The sequence below is a fragment of the Anabrus simplex genome, chromosome 7 (assembly GCF_040414725.1).
Source record: "Anabrus simplex isolate iqAnaSimp1 chromosome 7, ASM4041472v1, whole genome shotgun sequence".
Classification (NCBI taxonomy): domain Eukaryota; kingdom Metazoa; phylum Arthropoda; class Insecta; order Orthoptera; family Tettigoniidae; genus Anabrus; species Anabrus simplex.
The window spans coordinates 40,293,986-40,315,932 of record NC_090271.1 but is presented as its reverse complement, the minus strand read 5'-3'; the positions used below and the strand labels follow the sequence as shown (position 1 = coordinate 40,315,932).

The window sequence follows — 21,947 nt, the reverse complement described above, 5'->3', positions numbered from 1 at the left end:
CAGCCATTAAGAATTTACGTAGGTAGTTCCCTTTCCTGTCCTTTCACTATTGTTATTTCGTCTCAGTTTTTTCCAAATTCGTGCGTTCCTCAGCGCCAGATGTCTCATTCCAGGCTTGTGTCTATATCATACACCTGTCAAGTTCATATGTTACGTACACATGTTACGTGAACCGCTTATACTGATGGTTCGGTCAGCTTCTGCTTCGCATGCTGGCGTTCTTGCCTCATCCTGGGAGCCATCTGGTGGTGACTGAATGTACCATTTCCACTTCTATTATAATGTCTAAATTTTAAAGAGTCATTGTTTAGGAAGCCTTTCTTGTGGACAGTCCAGATTTCTTCTGAGGACATAGGGCACAGTTCCCTGCGAAACGTAAAGAATTTCACCTTATTTTCTTGACACGGCATAAGCCCAAAAGCCTATACAGCATCATTACTTTTATTTACTTTGTTTATTATGTGTTCTAGGAGATCCCAAAATTTATCCACTTCTTTGTGTTCATGTTAGAAAATTTTATTCATTACTAGGGGAATGGACATTTATTATTGTATACATTTTGTTTGTTGTTTTAAAGGTGAGAGTTGCAATTCTTAGTGGTATTGCTTCAAAATCAATTATAGAATCTATTATTTTTAAATTCACTATAAATCCTGTTCCAAATTGGGGACATTGATTCTTAACTCCTCGGTCAGGTATCCCACTATAAATTCTATAACCTTGTATTTCAAATGGTTCTTCCATCATGTTTCTCATTTCTTGAAGGCCCACTATTAAAATTTTTTGTTTATCTAACTCAACTGTAAAAGTCTTAAGTCTTCCAATTTTACAAAGCAATTAATATTGTGTGTTGCAATGTAGTTAATTAGTTGATGTTTAGTTCTCTTAAGTTTAGTTGGTTGCAAATGCTCCGACTCATTGCTGTCTCTCAGTTGGCTAACCACTGAATTTGAAGTAGCCTTCTCCTGAATCTTGACTGGACAGGACGGTGGAATTGTTTTCCTAAAAGACTTTGCCATATTGACTATCGAAGGTAATGAACCTTAAGTGGAGCAAACTTCGATTTACAACTATGGTTGTTAACCACAGAGGCTGTTGTGTGTTTCTTCTGTAAGAGCTATTATATTTCACTCAAGTACACCGGCAAGCCAGTGAGGACCGCCACCTGGGACGTGCCATGTCGGAGTATCACCTCTCCGCCTGTTATGGCACCATAATAATAATAATTGTTACGGAGATACCGTAGTGGACCGAGGTGAAAGAAGGTGCGGGCATGAATGGGTTTATATGAGGCAATCAGAAGATTAATTTAAAATTTTAAAATCAGAACTATATTTCTTTTCTGCATTTTTTTTTCAGATGCTAAATTTTAACAAACAAGTCGCTCAGCAACAGAACAAGATTTCAGGTACAGAACTAGCTCATTAGCTTAGATACAAGATTGGAGAACTCAGAAAAATCAACAAAATTGTCCATTAACAATATGAGATTAAAGCTTCCAATTTTACAGATGTTACTTGAGCACTATTGCTCCATCCTCTCAATAGTTAAGGAGACAGGGCTCCCAATTTCATTTACAACATACACTCTTCCAAGACCACCTTCTTCTCCACAAAATTATCTAGGAGACCACAACATTACTGCCTTCCAAAAGGCACCATTCACTGTTTACACTAATACATCTACAAGAATAGAAAGAGCATCTATGCTTTATGAATTTATCTAGGAGAATGCACTCCAAACCTTATACCCTTACTGCCTTCTCAAGGCAACCTTCAACTTTTACATTTACAACCAGAGCATCCTTGCTCACTAAAATTTACACTTTCCAGGCCTCTCGAGGCACAACCTACATTTTACAATTCAAACAGTATTCACTGTCTTAAACACTCAACAGTCTAACTTCTTAACATAAATGATTGAATTTTAGAGGAGTATTGAATACTCATTCTGACGGCCCTTTGTGAAAAAAACTCAGGTTGAAGTTACTGGCCCAAAAATCAAAATGATGCGGAGGCAGGCACTTGCACTCCTTGAAATTTGCACTAAAAAGTTTAAAACCCTATTTGGTCTTCAGGTCCTAAGTTACAGAGGCTAAGCCTGTACTACTGAGGTGACTAGATGGAGAAAATTTAACTTATGAAAGCTAAAGACAGAAAACGGTTACAAAGTCATGGTCACCTAGCTATTTCTACCCTAGTGAAACTCTTATTCGTCAAACCCTCCAAAGAGGTAGGCGGCATCCTGCCATGTAACCAAAAATGCATGTTATGTGTGCTATATAAGTTTCAGCACACACACAAGACTACAGACAAAAATCAACAAGCAGAGAATAGGAAGAGTGATTCCACAGAAGCAGAAAGAAAATTATGTTCAAAAAGGATGAAACAGTATTGGGCTGACAAAAAGAAGAAAAACCTCCATAAATCTGACCAAAATAGTCCTATGTTGGCTAAAAGAATTAAAATAAATAAATATGAGTTTCAGCAATGTTGGGGAAGGGGAAATACACCCAGTACCCAAGCCAAGAGAATTAACATATAACACTCTCAGGACAAAGCCCCTATTTTGTACTTGTCCCCAGAAACCAGGAAATGTTTGGGATGTTCAGAATATTTCTCCTCGGTACCAACTCACCAGATCTTAACTTGTAATACACTTTCTAAAAGGTGCTGTATTCTACATTTATATCCCACTTACAGCATACAAATATTCTGGATAGGGTACACGTATTGCAAATTTCTTTACCACTATGTAGTCCTAAACCAAAAAAGTATAAAAAGTAATTTCTATGTACCTATTGCTCTGTTAATGGGAAATGCAGATTAGGAAAGTGATACAAACTACTAAATTTGTCTGACGAGAAGTCGCGTGGATGCTAGGTAAGAGGTGCGAGGGGTAACAGTGGCTGCCGCGTATGCACCTATCTGAAGTCTCAAGGTCTGACAATAAACATTGGTTCTGTCCATGGTTTTTCTTTTGAACTAAAAGGCTGCTGTGAAGTTTCAAATTGGTAGTGCAATCGTGCTTTAGTTACACATTTACTATAATAATCAATAAGTATTGCGTAATGAACAGTTTTATAAGTAATATGCAAGAGCTCCCATTGTCTGTCGTAACTAATATTTGTAGCTAAGAGTATAGTATCTGTTACTTGTGCTGTACCTACAAACTGCTGCTCAGACGTAGACAGTACAAATGAACTAATTTATCTGATCTATTAATTCACAAGCTACCGTATCGTATTGTTTCTTGATGTGGTAAATTAATTGTGTCTTCATTGACATTTTCATTACAAACCGCAAGTCTAAACTTTGTATTTGGTATATTTCGATTTAGACGTACTAAAAATTCAGACATAGTGGAAGTCGCCCAGTGACCATCATCGCTAAGGCATCAAGTCTATATGGTCTGACACCATGGTTAACCATTTCGAGTTCTGTTGGTTGAAAAAAATTTTACCATTGGAATGTTGACCAGCAGGGTAGGAGAGTTGGCGGTATACAATTTATAATCACTAGAGATTGTGCCAGAAACCTGAATTCAGTTTCAAACCTTTCCATAGTATTCGTATGGAGTAAGGGCATATGACGCTGCGGATGAGGCCTATAAGCCTTGAGCAGATCCCTTGGTGCTTTTCGACAGAAGTAGGGTATGGGCCAGCACCAGGTTTCACCCTCTCCCTTCCTACTATCATATATCACGCCATTCATTTCACTTCGTTAACTCCTTTGATGAGAATGATGTCAGGAAGAGCATCCGGTCATAAAAACTCATAATGAAGTTTCAAATCACTTCATACATAAACCCACAGAAAAACGAGACATGGGTTGACATACACACATACATTTTCTCTCTCGATTCATCACCTTCTAACCTTGCTGTTTTCCTGTGATGCTGTAACAGACAAACAGACAAAAATTAAACTGATCCTGACATTGACCATCACTTGTCCTGTCTGATATTTTTTAGGCTTACAATGTTTCTGTAAAGGCTGTGCAGGTTTCAGAGACAATCCACGCAGCAGTCAATTTTCAGCTGCGAAAAATTGTGCAAACTTTTAGTGTGTGTTTGATGTTTGAGGTGTGACAGACAAAAGACTACTGAAAAGATTTTAGCAGAGACTGGAATATCAGTTGGAAGTTTTCTCATAATTCTTCACAAAGATTTGATCATTCTCAAAAGTTGCTCCCTGAAATGTTGACTCCTGAGCAAAAGGAAACACAAATGACTCTACTGGGGACAGAATGAGTATGGTTCTTCAAGTTGGTGACTTTTTGAACAACATAACTGCTGAATATGAAAAATGGTGTTATTTGTACAACCCAGTGTCTAAACATCAGACTTGAGAGTAGAAATCCAAAACATCTCATTAGAACCAAAATTCCCTAAGGACTTCAGCAAAGGCAAAGTTATGCTAGAAATTTTGTTTGATTCTCAGGGTCTTGTGCACCACAAATTTAGTCCTGAAAGTAATACTGTAAACAAAGATGTATAGTGGACATCATTCCTCACCTCAAGAATACGGTGAGAAGGAAACAACCAGAAAAATACAGAATACAGCTCATTTCTTTTGTATGATAATCCACCTGCACATTAGTTAGTCTTGGTAAAACAAAAGGCCAAGCACAATATGATGGCTTTGATGCATCTTCCATATTTTCAGATCTGTCACCAGCTGACTTATTCCTCATGAGTTGCAAGTCATGAAGAAGGCACTGCAAACATGACAATAGCACTGAGAGTGATTTTGCATATTGGTTTCCAGCAATGTGTACAAACCTCTTACGTGCAGTGGTAGAAGTGTGTCATTGCTGAAGAAAACTATTTTGAAGGAAGTCTAAACTAAATTAATATAGAGTGATTTATGTTTATGTTATTAACAAATTCTGGAAACTTTTTTTTAAACTGGTATTTAAAATTCAAGTATGGTTTAAAATTTGAAAGGTACAGACAGAAGGATGATATGTAGATAATTTGATTAATCTTTCATTGATTTAAACAATGTAAGTAATTAATTTTCCTTTCCTTTTTAGGCTTGAATTTACACCAACAATTCCAGGGGAAAGCCATTTCACTTTGAAATGTAACATCAAAGGTATGAAGAATCCCCTGACTCTCAGTGTCTCAGGCCAATGCTTTTCAGTACAACCTGTTGTCACTTACGAACTGGAAAAATCTAAGATTTACAATCTTAATTCCAACACTGTGAATATCATCGACATAGGAGAGGTAAGATAATATATGTATGTATGTATGTATGTATGTATGTATGTATGTATGTATGTATGTATGTATGTATGTATGTATGTATGTATGTATGTATGTATGTATGTATGTATGTATGTATGTATGTATGTATGTATGTATGTATGTATGTATGTATGTATGTATGTATGTATGTATGTATGTATGTATGTATGTATGTATGTATGTATGTATGTATGTATGTATGTATGTATGTATGTATGTATGTATGTATGTATGTATGTATGTATGTATGTATGTATGTATGTATGTATGTATGTATGCATGTATTTATTTATTGCCCCCTATTTTCCGGTTAAGCTCAGCTAGTGCACAAGAAATCCAGAGGTGGACCTTTCGTTAGCGGGCTGTCTTAATTTTGGAGGCATTTAAAGGACAGGGACTGATGACAATAAAGAAAAGAACGATTTAAAAACAAAGGCTTGACATTTATTGCTATAAGCACAACATGAATAAAATTTTTTTACAAATAAAAATCTCTTGATGTTGTTTCACATTCCTCACGAGATTAAATTCATTTACAAAAATTCAAATAATCTTGATATTCCAAATCAGAGTAATTGAATTACTCTGAAATAAGAAATAAAACCAAAATTAGCCTTCTGCTGACTTAAAAGTCAAAAATTACAGAAGGTGAACCTCATCCTAACTTATCCTGAGTTCAAATCTTAACCAAAAGCAGGATATTGCTTGTATTACTTTAACAAAACCAAAATGAAAATTTTCCCTTAAAGTTGGTTAACCATGGTTACCATTTTGAGATTCTAGCTAAACAATACTTACACCATCTACATTACTTTCTTTATCTTACTCACCGATAATCTCTGATAATGTTGACATAATTCATTGGAAAATTCAAGTGATTCACACTCCTTTAAAATACATTAATTAATGCAATCACTGTTAATTATGCCATTTTAAGACTTTATAATTATTATTATTTCCTAAAGAAACATTTTCCCCCATAGAAATTATTAAAGGTATGACTGGGAATTGTTTGTGTCATTCTGAATTTATGTTACAAAAATCTCTTAAATTTTACACTTATCAATCTTGTTCGTGCTTAGTTTTGAAAATAATACAATCCTATCCACTTTTGAAATTATGCCAGTATAGAATTATATTTAAATCTGGCATAAAATTCACTAAGCACAATAATTTCAACAAAATAAACCAGCACAAACTACGCTGAAATAACCTGAATCCACCGTGATAAACGCGGTCAGGTCAAAACCACATTTCAATAAATAATATGTGAAAAACATTGCTAACTACATATCTCTCTCTCTCTCTCTCTCTCTCTCACACACACACACACACACACACACACACACGAGAGAGACACAAATTTTATTTACAATATTTTCAGACGGATTCTAGGATTTATTTTTATTTTATGATTTTTATCATAACGTCTCGTCAAATGGAGTAGGCAGATGACCTTCTCTTATAAGTATCAAGTCCAACAAATAAGTGACTTGTGACTGAATCAGAACAATCACTTTAAAGAACATCATGTGAGCATTACAACGTCGATCTGTTAAAACTCAAAATTTTTATAGTAAGGAGAACTGGTAGACAATCATCACACACATCACCTGGGTTGAAATTTTAATGTTATCGGACATGTGGTCAGTGAGCACCAATAAATTATTATTATTATCCCTAAAAACTCTTGAATACAACTCAACATCTGCTCCAAATTTTCATGGAATGCATGGTAGCCCAGGACACATGTTTCCAAAAAATTCCACAAATATCCCGTTGGATAGCCATATTCTAGGCCCATAATATAATAACATAGCACACATTAAATATTCCACAAGATCATCAAATATCATTTATCAATCATGACCATTAAATTCTTATAAAATGCGATCTCAAAAATTATTATTATTATTATTATTATTATTATTATTATCATCATCATTATTACTATTCTTCTTCTCCTTCTTCTTCTTCTTCTTCTTCTTCTTCTTCTTCTTCTTATTATTATTATTATTATTATTATTATTATTATTATTATTAATGATTTTTTAAAATCTACCATCAATCTGAATTTATCTTTGAATTAGATGACACAATCCTGCATAATTGCAGAGTAATGCATTAGATGAAACACTACCAAAAGTTCATTAAGTGAGACACAACCCAAATCCTGTCCCACAATGTTTCACAAATCTGAAATTATTATTATTAAATTTTCTTTCATCTGAGAGGTCAATTATTTTTAAAACTTTCAACACTATGCCCGTAATGGATACGGGCACGCTGCTTTCCTGCTTCTGGACGGTGCCCGTATGTGATTCGGGCGTTATTTTCTCGTGTGTTTATATCCAGCTGCACGAATCACGTATGGTTCCCGTCCCTTGGTTGGAGGTAATAGTTCATCTAATGACCACTAGAATGCAGCAGTTATCAGGAATTTCGAATTGAAACGATAAACAGGGTATTTTCTCCTTGCCGTGACTTCTACCAAAGCACTTGGTGTGCCGTGTGCTGCGCGCGCCAAATCTGTCACATTGTCAGCTGTGTTACTGTGTAAACATGTCTTAACGCTGGCTCAATGATAGTGATATTTTGGATATTTTATCGGGAGAAGCGGGTTCAGAGATGGATGAAAGTGATGATGACCCTGCTTACGAACCGGATAACGTATCAAGCGATAGTTCAGGTAAGATTTTTATTTATTACGTCACTTTGGAACGTAAGTGTTTAGCTGTATTATTTTACTCCAAATACAAACGATAGAAATACTTCGCCTACAGAAATTTGGGTTTATTTTTTTCATTTAGATGAAGAGACGCAGGCTGATGATTCACCTGTGCCAGGAACATCTGCTAGATCATCTAAACCTGATGATGAATGGTCAGAAACAGATGACCAACCACAGCTATCTGTCTTCCAGTCGGCATCTGGTTCTACTCAGTTTTGCGGGGGGGAGTGATGAAATGGATTGTTTCAGTAATTTTTTTAGTGACGATGTGATCAAAAATATAAAAACAGAAACTAACAGATATACAGGTACGACAATTGCGGCAATTAAACGTCATGGCAAACTGAAGGAAAATTCCATGTGGCACCGGTGGTCTGCAGTAGAAATTCACGAAATTTATTGGTTTTTTGCAACAATTTTGCATATGTGTGTGGTGAAGCTACCCAAACTTAGTGATTATTGGTCTACTGATCCCTTTTATCAGACAGGATTTGCCAGTCGATTGTTGAGTTGTGATAGATTTTCCGGAATTTTATTTATGTTACACCTAAATGACGCCACCTTCATCAAGAGGGGGAACCTAATCATGACCCACTACATAAACTCAGGCCTTTTTTTTTTTTTTTTTTTTTTTTGCACAAATGCATTGCCAGTTTTCAGCCATATGAGAACCTAACAATAGATGAGGCTATATGTCCCTTCCGTGGTCGAGTAGGGTTTAGGGTTTATATGAAGAATAAGCCCAATAAGTACGGTATGAAAATGTATGTACTTTGTGATGCAGCAACAGGCTACGTACTGAATTGTGAAATATATACAGGATCCGCAGGGAGCGTTGACAACAGCATTCAGGCTCTTGTAGATAGATTATGCTCACAGTTTTTCAGTAAGGGCCACTGTATTTATATGGACAGGTACTATACTAGCCCCTCCCTACTGAATATGCTGTGGCAAAAGAAAACCCTGGCTGTTGGAACTGTCATGAAGAACAGGAAGGGTTTACCACCAATGTTCAAGACAAAGAAATTGAAGAAGGACGAGATGATATTTTTGAGGAAAGGGCACCTTCTTGCTGTGAAGTGGAAGAGCAAGCGGGAAGTTTTATGCCTTTCAACAAAACATAAGGCTTCCACTACACTTGTTTCTGGTAGATCAAAGGGTGGTGTCATACAGAAACTAAAGCCTGATGTAGTCATCAGTTACAATATAAATAAAACTGGTGTTGATAGAGCAGATCAACTGAACAGTTATTACCCATTTGCATGGAAGACAATGAAATGGTGGAAAAAGCTCTTCTTCCATTTGTTCCTTATGTCTGTTGTGCATGGTTTCATTCTATATAAAGAGATCTCTAAATCAAAGATATCTCTTGTGGATTACATGAGAATGATCAGTTCGCGGTTAGCAGCTAAAGTAGGAGGAGACATCTCAAGGCTGTAACCTACTCCCTCCCCCAGTGTTGACAGGACTTTTGCTCGCCATTTTCCAGAAAAGGTTCCTCCAACGAACAATAAAGTGAATGCTACTCCTTATTGTAAGGTATGCTCAGACGGGTCAAGAAGGAAAGTGGTAAGCGTGTCAGAAAAGTGAGTAGATGGTGGTGCAAGGAGTGCAAAGTAGGACTGTGTATAGTCGAATGTTTTCAGGACTACCATACGAAAACAAACTATTCCTAAATAGGTAAATATTTTTCTCCACTGCATTTGTGTTTATTTGTGGCCTAAGTAGTCACATTAAATTATTATATTTTATTGTTTGAGCAAGCTTATTGGTATAACCTCAATGTAAAAATCTTTTTCCATACTATTTTTTTCATGTTTTTGTAAGACTAGTATAATTAAATTCCTTCAGATATTCACTTGTTGATTAACATCTTCATTTTGGATGGTTGACACCTTCATATAGTACAAAAATCAGGCAAGTAATATGTTTTGCTGCTCCATAATAATGTGTTAAAAATTACCAAAAAGATCCAGTACACAGCCAGGATCCATGTTAAAATTAAATAGCATGTTTAAGTAATTGCATAGAAAATGGAGATGATCTCAGAAGACAGTCTACAACAAGCTACTCTAATAGAGTCCAACACACATTCATTCACATCTTCCACAGCTACCATGACCATGAAACAGGAAAGTTGAAAATATTGCAAAATTACACTAATCTAACAGAAATATCTATCAAATGAAGAGAATCATATTATTTTCTACATAGATGGACAGAAAAATCTCATAAAAGTGTACTCAAATTTGTGCTGGAACTCGATCCCTGGAGCGGTCTACCCTGCTCTCATGATGAAAATCGTCCATCACGTGATCCTTCTCATGTTAGAAATGCCTACATTTAGCAGGGCGTGATGACAGCAAAGTGCATTTCCAACGATGAATAAGCTGCTCCTCTTAAAGGTAGGCAAAGCACCCTGGAATTGGCAATGGTCTTGAACTGTAGAGGTCCTCTTCTTTCTCGAAGTGTTGGTGATAGATGAAACTGACACAAGTAGTTTTAATATTTGTTCAAGCTAGAACATGCTGAATAATTATATCGAAGATGAAACTTAACTAGCGGGCTCTCGCAGAATTGCAGCAATAAGTGGGAAGATTAACGATTGTCCCGAGTTTTTATATCCTCACATTGGGAGGTGTGACACATTCTCTACTCGTAATTGACCCGTAATTATATTCTGTAATTGGTTAGATTCATTCTGGAAGTTTCTCGACTTAACACATTGCCATGCAAATATTTTCCTTGAGAAATGTACCTTGGAATACGATTATTTTTTCTACATTTTATGTTATGGTTGTTGAAATGGTAACAAAACATACTGCATGGTGAAAAAATCAGTGTATCCTCCTTATTCAATACATTATATATTCCATCATTAGATGGAGTAATCAATTTCAAACATGTTTCGGCTCATTTGAACCATCTTCAGTAAAAAAGGGGGGGTGAAATAATTTAATATAAACTAAAAAATGCTAAAAACATAATGAAAGAACAAAAGAAAAAGCAAGAGAGAGCCTAGACAGAAACTAAATTAGCACAATATACAATATTTACATCATCATATGGAGCAAAAACCACCTCACTGCATCAGAATTCAGTAAAATAGGGGTTAATACAAAAAAACATAATTGAAACTAAAAGCTGTGTTAATCTAAGAAGAAAAGAAATGAAAACAAATGATAACAGATGGAAATGAACAATAAGTGTACATAGTGAGGTTGCGGACCTCTTAGTTTACAAAATATAGGATTTTGTAACAATACAAAACAGGTTGAAATCACTGTTGAAAATTCAGGCAGAAAATCTGTCCTTGTAGAAACTCACCACATCAAATTGGCTAGGAGGGGAGCGGGAGCGAAAAAATTTGAGAAACCAAGCCTGACATAACGTGCAGACGAAAAGCCTGTAACAAGGAGAAACACCGATGAAATCTAAAGATTTAGAACAGCAGCATTCTCAATATCTTCTCAATCTAGCGGTCCCGTTCTTGATTATCGTTTTATAATATTGGCTGGTTGGTTTGCCTTAGTATAAAAGGTTGGAGGACCGCGACATAAAATTCAGATGCTGTGTTAGGGACATGACAGATGCATGGTAAACTGTAAGTGACCTAGTGGAAACCGTCAATGAAGTTCCAATCTGCAATGGAAAAAAAATGAGGTTGTATGAGAAACTTGGGCTGATACGTAAAAATGGTAGAATGGGTGTGTAGAAAGCATAAACTTAGAGTGTTTTCAAGGTGGTTGTGCTCTCAAACGGCCTGGCCTTCTCAAAGTAACAGTCTCGTTCGTGCAATCGGGTCTACTGTTGGTTCAGCTGTGCTTGCGAGTATGGAACGAGCGGAGGGGGAAGGGGCCAGTGCAGGGCTGGTGTGGGGAGGGGGGAGTGGTGGTGAGTTGGAGAGATGGAGGTGGGGCTTTTTTATATTATGGAAGTTCTGACAAATATATGGAATCAATGTTTGAAGTAGAATGTTCTTTTTCTCGTTGACTTTGTTTAAAATGTGAGAGGGTTCATAAACTGATCTAAATCAATGTGGATGCTCTCGAGAACGTTTAGCGAGTTGCCTTTTTGCTCATAACGAAGATCGTAAGATCTTTATCTATTGAAGTGTATTCATGGCTTGATGCTTTATGATGTTCACTCATAGCTGAAAAACGATTATATTTGAGGGCGTTGCAATGTTCGGCGCATCCTATGACAAAATTGCGGCCAGTTAGACCAATATAGCTGGAATTACAGGATTGGCATTCGAATTTGTAAACTCTGGAGTTCAAATATTTGTTATTAATGTTGTTATTGTTATTGTTGATAGTGTGTGGATTGAAAATGAGTTTGGAGTTGGTGTGGAAGGTTCTATATGCTATTTTGATGTTGTGTTTCTTAAAAATATTAGAAATTTGGTAAATGCTACTATTATTGAAGGGGCCGATGACCTTCGATGTTAGGCCCCTTAAAACAACAAGCAAGCATCACTATTATTGAAAGTGAATGTGGAAAACTTTTCTTTAGGAGTGGAATGATTTTTTTTAGGGTAGTCTTGGGCCTGCTATTATATCTATTGATGATACTCCTGACGAAGGTTCTACTGAAACCATTGTGTTCTGCAATATTGTAAATAGTATTAATTTCTTCTTTGTAATTCTGTGAGATAAAGGAAGAGTTAATGCTCTGAGGACCATGCTATTGTAAGCTGCTTTTTTATGTATGTCTGAGTGCACAGAGGTCTGATGGATGGTATTGATGTTGTGGGTGGGATTCCTGTATATATTGAAGGATAAAGTGTTGTTGCTGTTGCGTATAATGGTTAAGTCCAGGTAATTAAGGGCATTATTGCTTTCTGACTCTATGGTAAATTGTATATGTGGGTCAATGGAGTTGAGAAATTCAAGTACTGTGTTGCTGTTAGTAACACGTGAGTCGAAAATAACAAACGTGTCATCTACGAAGCGTGTCCAGTGTTGAATGCCGTTAATCTTGCCAATGATGTGAGAATGCTCTAATTGATCGATGTAGATATCTGCAAGGATTCCTGAAGCTGGTGACCCCATGGGAAGACCTATCTGTTGGTAAATGACATTATTGAAAGTGAAGAAATTGTTGTTCAAAGTGAACTACAGAATCCGAATAAATTCATCTATTTCGCCGATATTTAAAAGGCTGAATTTGGAAAGATTGTTCTTGATCAATTGTACGGTGCTGTTAACGGGAACATTAGCACACATGTTAGTAATATCAAAAGAATGAAGAGTGTGGTGTTTGGATAAATTAAAGTGTTTAATCTTGTTGCAAAACTCTATGGAGTTCTTTACTGATGTATTGGCTTGAAAACGATAGTGTGACTTGAGTAATTTATGAATGAAGCAAGATATCTCATAGGTTGGACTGTTTCTGAAATTGATAATGGGTCTTATGGGATGTCTGTTTTATGGATCTTGGATAGCGCTTCGGCTGTGGGATGCTTTTGATTCATGATAATCATTTTGGATTTTTCAAGGTCATTAAACAGAAATGAGACCTTCTTAATGATGGATTTTAGGTCTCTTTGTATTTTATTACTTGGATCATTTTTAGAGGTTATGGAGTTGTTGTCTGCAAAAGATGTGTGTGCTTTATTAAGATAGTCACTTTTGTCCATGGTTACGGCAGCATTCCATTTGTAATAATAACAATAAGTTACCTAATTTATTAATTTGACCACCTAATCAATACAATAAGTCACGTCTTTGTTGATTTACATTGACATGTTAACTAAAATGGTACATGTTTCGCCTTGTATATAGGCATCATCAGCCATTGTCTTAACCTTGAAATAAAATCAGGCACTTGATTTACATATAAATAAAATAAAACTAATTTTTAAAAATCCTTGGAGAGACTTGAACTAAAATTAACATATAGTAAAAGACTTGTACAATATTGGTTTTAAAGATATTGCAATGAGTGAGGAGTTTACAATTGGTGAAAGTATTTGCAATATTGACATTAGAAGGCTACTATTATAATTAAAATGAATAAAGCAACAGTCTGTTAAAAACTAGTGGTAAGATTGCTATAAAATTATGTTGACTGACCAGCGGTTACCATTAGACAAAGACAAAAATGACGATTAAAATCGTATTATTCAAAAAATAATGTTGAATAAAATAATGTCGAAGGATAGTCAAGTGACCTGTAATTATTTGTTTACATGAGATAAAAGTCAAACGTCAATGGCATTTGGTGAAGTTGTGGTTCACTTTGATAAAGAAAATACGAAGTTGTAGTTGAAGGTTGATGAACGATGTTTAAGTTGGACCTCTATGGACCATCTCAATTAGATGCAATGCTAAAACGTTGATAAGAATATGGGTTTATTGACATTCTAGTCAAAAGGCTATGTGACAGTTGAATGTGTAAAAGGAAACTAGAAGCATGGTATTAATTGTGTGAAAAAAATCATAATAAAATGTTTAAGTGGAAATCGTGTACACTTACCATTTGACAATGGTGAGGGTAACTTGTAACGTTTGAGCTAAAAGTTATTGACGACTGTTGACTTCTTACTATGAGCGTTATAGCTGTAGGTTTGTGTTGGAGGGGGATCTGTTTGTGAAGGCGTGACTATGGGCTTGTTTGTAGTACTTGGAGGGGAGCTGCTATTGGTGGAAGAGAAAGAGGAAAGTGTATTGCTGCGCGCATTGTAACGGTGAGATGCCATTGGAGGGAGTGATATTAGAGCGGGTATGGCTTGGGTCTATTGGTTGCATTTGAATTAGCGGTATTGGCGGTGAGGGTAAGGAAGGGGAGTGTATTAATTGTAGAGGAGGTGGGAGTGCTTATTGATTTGAGGTTTAAAATTTTTAAGAATATATTGGTGAGGGGAATTGATTCTTGTAATAGAAATAAAATCTGTTTGTACAAGGGGCTTTTTTTTATCAGTAATGTCGTTTAAGTTCTTATCTTTGTTAAAATGCTGGTCGAGGAAAATGAATAAATTTTCGTATTCTGTCATGAGTTTACTTTTCAATTCTTTTGAAGATATGAAGGCCTTGTTCTATTGTAGTGAATTTATGTCCTGTGTGCCTCATGTGGTTGGCCATTGTGGAGAATTTATTGTGTCTTTGTGCATTGTACTGCTCAGCGTATCTGGCGGAGAAGCTGCAGCCAGTTTGGCCAACATAAGAAAAATTACACGTAGAGTATTTTAATCTGTATATCCCTGATCCGGAGTAACTATTGTCTGTGATGTTAATAAAGTTATGATTAAGGAATAAATTACGATTATTGTTTTTTGTTGTATAGGCTATTTTTACATTGTGCTTCATTAATGAATTGGTTATCGGATAATACTATGGTTAGTGAACGTGAATTTAGCGTATTTTGGTTTGACGGTTTCAATGGAGTTAAATTTGTAGCTAGTTTTAATTTGTTTTTGTTGATGATTTTATCAATTATATCTGTATTAAATCCATTCAATTTAGCTATTTCTTTAATGAATTGTAATTCTTTAAATTCTTAGAGGACATAGGGATTTTTAATGCCCTATATATTAGACTGTGATAAGTGGCTTTTTATGTGAGTTGGGATGTAATGAATCATTTTTATGGTTTTGGAGAAAAGGTAGTTTTTCTGTATATTTGGAAGTCGAACTTGTTTGATACTCGTGTCATTTTGATGTCTAGGAAATTTAAAGAGTTATTGATCTCATCTTCTGTATAATTTGTTTTCATTTTTTTTCTCCTTAGATTAACACAGCTTTTAGTTTCAATTATGTTTTTTGTATTAACCCCTATTTCACTGAATTCTGACGCTGTTAGTTTTTTTTGCTCCGCATGATGATGTAAATATTGGATATTATGCTCATTTAGTTTCTGTCTAGGCTCTCTCTTGTATTTTCCTTTTTTCTTTCATTATGTTTTTTAGCATTTTTATTTTATACTATGTAAATTATTTCACCCCCTCTTTTTTCACTGAAGATGGCTCAAATGAGCCAAGACATGTTTGAAATTGATTACTCCATCTAATGATGGAATATATGATGTATTGAATAAGGAGGATACACTCAATGAATATTGAATTTTCACGACCGCATTGTAATTGAAACCAACTTTCAACTTATTAGGTAGTGTTACGTACATTCAGTACGTGTTGAAGAGATGTTAAGTACAGAACAAAAATGGCCAACGAGACACCAGTGGGATCCGAACCCACAACCTCCCGATTTTGCGTCTGTTGCTCTACCGATTGAGCTATGGTGGCCTAGGCCATCTTTGTTCTGTTGGAAAGGATCTAAGCTACAGGTCTGGTACTACTACCATCACACTGTAGAGTGCGTTTAAGTTGCCACTGGTGTCTGGTTGGCCATTTTTGTTCTGTACTTAACATCTCTTCAACACGTACTGAATGTACGTAACACTACCTAATAAGTTGAAAGTCGGTTTCAATTACAACGCGGTCGTGAAAATTCAATATTCATTGACTTGGCCCTCAACAGGCAACTTAAACGCACTCTACAGTGTGATGGTAGTAGTACCAGACCTGTAGCTTAGATCCTTTCCAACAGAACAAAGATGGCCTAGGCCACCATAGCTCAATTGGTAGAGCAACCGACGCGAAATCGGGAGGTTGTGGGTTCGGATCCCACTGGTGTCTGGTTGGCCATTTTTATTCTGTACTTAACATCTCTTCAACATGTACTGAATGTACGTAACACTACCTAATAAGTTGAAAGTCGGTTTCAGATACACTCAGTTTTTCACCATTGTAAAGTGAAAACCGTCACAGAATGATTCTAATATCTTGTAATAGAGGGTAACTTTGCATTTGTTGCACTCGAAGCAAGATTCCTTCTGGATTCACGCTCAAAACAGACTTTACATCTCCTTGATGTGGCTGATTTACTTGCTGTAGGAGCAATCGTTTCAGAAAAATGACCCCAGTCCCTTCCCTGTAGTCTCATTGGTGTGCTACCTTGAGATGGACCTCCTATACTGGCGCAATCAGGAAGGGTGTCAACTTCCAGAATTTTATTTGCATATGCATTGGTTTCCTTGCAAATTCCCTCCCAAAAAATGACAGTAAGGAACTGGCTCACAACGTCGTATTTTGTAGCATTATCACCCAGACGCCTCCTGACTACAGTATTTAGCTCCTGAACAACTGCACAAGTATTGCCTTTCAGAACTCACTTTAACCAACACAAAATTTAAGAGGGGAATTTTCTGAGCAATTCCTCATAAAGACATGTTTTTTTTAAGACAGGGAGATCACCTTTCACCACTGTTGTTCAAGAGTACCTTTGAATGGATAACCCAAAGAACATCAAAATTGGAAAATCCAAAGACAATGTAGGTTTAAACTACCTGCAGTTCACTGATGACCTTGCTCTCCTGTCCAATAACATTCAGGAAGCCCAACAAGTTAAATCACTACAGGAAGTAGTGCAGAAAATTGGTCTCAGAACATCCTTCGATAAGACAGAAATCATGTTATCTGACCCACCACTCATAAATGAAATCACAATAGAAGAATATAAAATCAAAATCATTAAAAAATTTAAATGATGAAGAGAAATATTAACATAATATACTGGTGACTTATAAAAAAGCCAACCATGGCATAATAGAATAAATAAACTGACCAGAACATAATCTATTGCCAAGAACACATACAATAAAAAAGTCCTCCCAATAGCCACAAAATTAAAACACTATGAAACAGTTACACAACCAGAAATAACATACACAAGAGAAACTATTTTCAGAACAAGCAACACAGCAGAAATAAACATATTACACAAGATTGAAAGAAGAAAAATCAGAACATGCATAAAGAAAAACTACCAAGAAAATGGACTCTGGAGACCAGCTTCTAATGAAACATTCTACAAGGAAATGGAACTGGTAATGAGCACAATCAGGAAAAAACCTCTTTCTTTGGACATTTCCGCAGGACACCAGAAAACAGGATCATCAGGAGAATTATAGAAAAATTGTGGAATAGCAAGGTGAACATTAAATGGAAACTCACTGACAAGCAAACCAGACTACAAGCCAAGAACTGAAGTTAATATCCAAGGGAAGGAATAAGTATTGGGCTGACAGAAAACTAAAAACCCTTTACTATAAAATTGACTAACATAGTCCAGTGAAGGCCATAAAATATAATAAATAAATACATACATTTAAAATAAGAAAATAAATGAATCACCACATAATAAAATTAAAGTGAAAGACAAAGCCAATCTTACATTCTCCTCTATGAACTTGAATAGTAAATACACAAAAAGATAAACTAGAAAAGTACAAACTATACGTAATTAACACAACATTCTTTATAATCTAAAAATAATGAAACCATAAAGGAAATATTGAAACTCCTGAAAACGGGAAATTTAACAACAACAACTACTCTGATCCACACACAGAGCGAATAAATTGACGTGGTTGTGCTGAAGGCACTTAAAAAAACCTAATAGTGAAAATTCCTCCCCTAATTTATACATTGTGATAGACCTATATTTTAAATTTAAAAAAAAACATACAAACGTAAGAGGTAGCTGGAAACTAAAACCAAGTAGAAAACAAAGCAGAAATATTTGCAAATGGAAACCCTAAAAAAAGGAACAAAACCCATTTTAGTAGAAATTGATTGCAAGAGTCAAACACCCAAGAAATTAATACATTTAAAACATTAGGCTGAAAATGGAAAAAGATCTCACCCCATGAAGAGATAACGCCCCCAGAGGAGAGAGGGATACTCCAAACTCATTCAAACTCAAATACAAAGTGATGCCATGCTATAACATGTTCCCATGAGAAAGCGCACACACATGGTGTAACAGGAAACAGAGCAGCAATATATTTCAGAAAGCCAATAAGCATGCAGGATTCAATCATTTGGTTACTTCTAACCAATAAAATTTGAACTTTCCCTTTCTTCTGGACTTGAAATTCATGGGATTCTTCAAAATCATTCACATGATTCACTTGATTGACCAGATATAACATGTGCACACAGAGTGCACCAGAAATACACTTCACTATACTGAATTTTAATGCACTCAACATAGCACATACATTGTAAGCTTGCCAATCATCATCATCATCATCATCATCATGTTCCCTATTCATATTCCTGCCAGGTTGGGACCTTAATAGCACCTTTCTATCTTCCTCTATCCAATCACCATTGCTGCTCCATAACTACTGCTCTTGATCGAAACCAACCCCTTAGTCTGGGTCTACCTCTTGTTTTTATTCCTTCAGTCTTAGCCTCCATCATCCAATTCAGTATTCTTCAATCTTGTTGACGTGTCCAAACCATCGTAGTTTATTAGCTTCATTAGCCCATATTGATAGTTCCAACAATCACAATTATGAACTTGGATTTCCCACCTAATGAATAATTGATTTATATCTGATGTATTTACATTACAAATACATTCAATTTCTGTTCTATTCTGTATCTTGGAAGAGAGTTATTAATAATTTTATTAGTAGTATTGTTTATATGTTACAGTTGGTTCCCAGACACCCAGTATCCATTACATTTAGACTGACAAACATTGGAAAAACATCCTTCTTGTATGTTTGGGATTGCGATGAAAATCTGATGAGAAGAAAAAAACTTAGGATAAATTTCCGAGAGAAAGAGGGCCATGTGACCTCACAGTCAAGGATTGTGTCCACCATGAACTTCATGTTTCTGGAAAGATCTTCTGTGAAAGATTTCAAGATCTTGCTAAAGGTAAAGTAGAGTTTCATTTCATGCTTTGTCTGTTTCAAGACACATTGAACAAATATGAAATTATCAGTGTCTTCAAACGTTACATAGATGAAAGAAATAGAACTAAATGATCACATTTTACAAAATTGCACTATCTAGTCAAAAGTATCTAGACTCTGTCTGTACACATAATCTAGAGCCTATATCACTGGTATTCAAACATTTTGGTTGGCAAACCCCTAAAATACAATTGTTTTGCACTTCATCATCTTCCACAGCTTATCCTGCTTGCTCTGGGTCCCTCCACGTACTGAGGCATGAAAGATTTGTGGTCAGGTATTTAAGATCACATGCCCTTCCTGACACCATGGGATTTTGAACTGAAAATCCCATCCCAGCAACCAGGAATCAAGCAAAATCACCAGAATGACAGGCTCTCACTAGGCAGATTCAACTCTTACTGAGACCTGTGGAATATGTCTCTTTCAAAGAAACATTTACTATGTTGTGTATATCATTGTAGAATATTTTATTAGTATTCCTTTTATCTATCTAAATTTGGAAATGTAACTACTTACTTGGAAAGGGTTCTTATCATTATTGTTATTGATAGTCTGGAACATTTCCATCATGACATGGACTTTCAGAACGGGGTGTGTCTGCCCCTGTCAATTCCGGAAGCATTTTTTTACTAATTATGGGAGATGGAAAGTTCGCAATTAGGGTTAGGTGATGTTCTGGAATATTGTGAAAACATCACGACTTGGTAAGGGGTTTTGATTGATGGATCTGGGTGGTGAGAGGTAAGCTTCTGTGGCCTCATTGGTTACCTGGTGATCGGACCGGGGCCAGCCTCGGCCTTCTTAAGAGAGTGAGGCAAGATTTCGTGGTCTTTTCGTTTCTCGTCAGTCCAGCGATCGGACGCACTTCGGCAATCCTCCCACCCAGCATGGCGTGCCTTGGGGTAAGCGCTGTTGGTTTCATATCCATCTTAATTTATATTTAGTGTTTGCTTGTATTTTCACATAGGAGTTTACTCCTACTTGCCCAGATTCACCACTCAATTATTAAGATGCGTTAGCTTTTCAGCTGTGTCTGCCGGTTTGATTTTGGAGGTATTCCCCTTTTCTTTTGGTTTTGTAAACAGTGTTATTAGTGGATTCATTTTATTTCCCTCAGGGTTTGCGTCCGGTAACTGTGTGTCACTTGATGCACGCTAGTTTCTCCTCTGTCCCACATCAGATGTATTTTTGGTGTGGGAGTAAGCGGAACTGGCCTCTGTGTCAAGTTTTATAATTTCTGATTTCCCTCTTGTTTCCATTATGTAACATGATTATCTGAAAGAGCCGTTAACTTTCATTTAATGTTGTATTTTAAATATCATGTGGTTTGTATTACCTTTAATCGTTGTATTTTGGAAGTTGTATTACGTTAAAGTATCTCTGTACCTTAGCCTCTTTGACGTAAAGGAATAGTCCTTGGTAAATTGCATTTATCTTGTTGATGTTGAGATATGGTAACATATTTTGGATGAATGTTTTTTATTTTTAACGTTTATTTTGGAAAATAATATTCCAGACCAAGGGATCACCGTTGATTTTTCTAGAAACCTGCAACCTTCATATCCCAATGGCCCTGGTAGGGTTCCAATGCCTGCTCCACATCCTTTATTACAGTTGTCATGTTGCCCAACCTGATGTTCATTTGTTTATATTTGATGGAGTTTATCTGATGTTTTGGTTTGTGCTGAAGGTGTTAAAATGCCGTGTAATTTGAATTTTCCTTTTTTCTTTACTATGTGTCATGTAACCACTGGAATCCGGTTACATATTTTGGCGACCGTGACAGGACACAAACCTGCAATATTCAGATCTAGCTTGCATCAAGTGAAGGAAAAAGTTACTGGAGGCAAACAATGAAAATGATTACCATAAATATTCACTCTCTTACTTCTCAAGGCCAACCCTCCGGTGTAAGGTTAGAGTGTCTGCCTCTTATCCAGAGGCCCCGGGTTCGATTCCTGGCAAGGTCAGGAAATTTTACCTGATTCTGAGGGCTGGTTCGAGGTCTACTCAGACTATATGATTACAATTGATGAGCTGTCTGATGGTGACATAGCAGCCGCGGTCTACAAAGCCAAGAATAACGGTCGAGAGGACTCGTCGTGTTGACAGCCTACCAAGCAACCACTGCTCAGCCCGATGGCCTGCAGATTGCGAGATGTTGTGTGGTCAACAGGATGAGTCCTCTT

At 36.3% G+C, this 21,947-nt stretch overlaps 1 long non-coding RNA gene across 1 annotated transcript in view; it reads left to right on the top strand.

Annotated features, from left to right (window-relative positions):
* LOC136876886 (uncharacterized) overlaps positions 1 to 19,586 on the top strand; it is a 41,890-nt gene extending 22,304 nt beyond the window's left edge. The window contains exons 2-3 of the long non-coding RNA XR_010860682.1: positions 5,037 to 5,232; positions 19,490 to 19,586. This is a non-coding gene — a long non-coding RNA (uncharacterized lncRNA). The remainder of the gene's footprint in view (positions 1 to 5,036; positions 5,233 to 19,489) is intronic.
* The last annotated feature ends 2,361 nt before the right edge of the window (positions 19,587 to 21,947 follow it).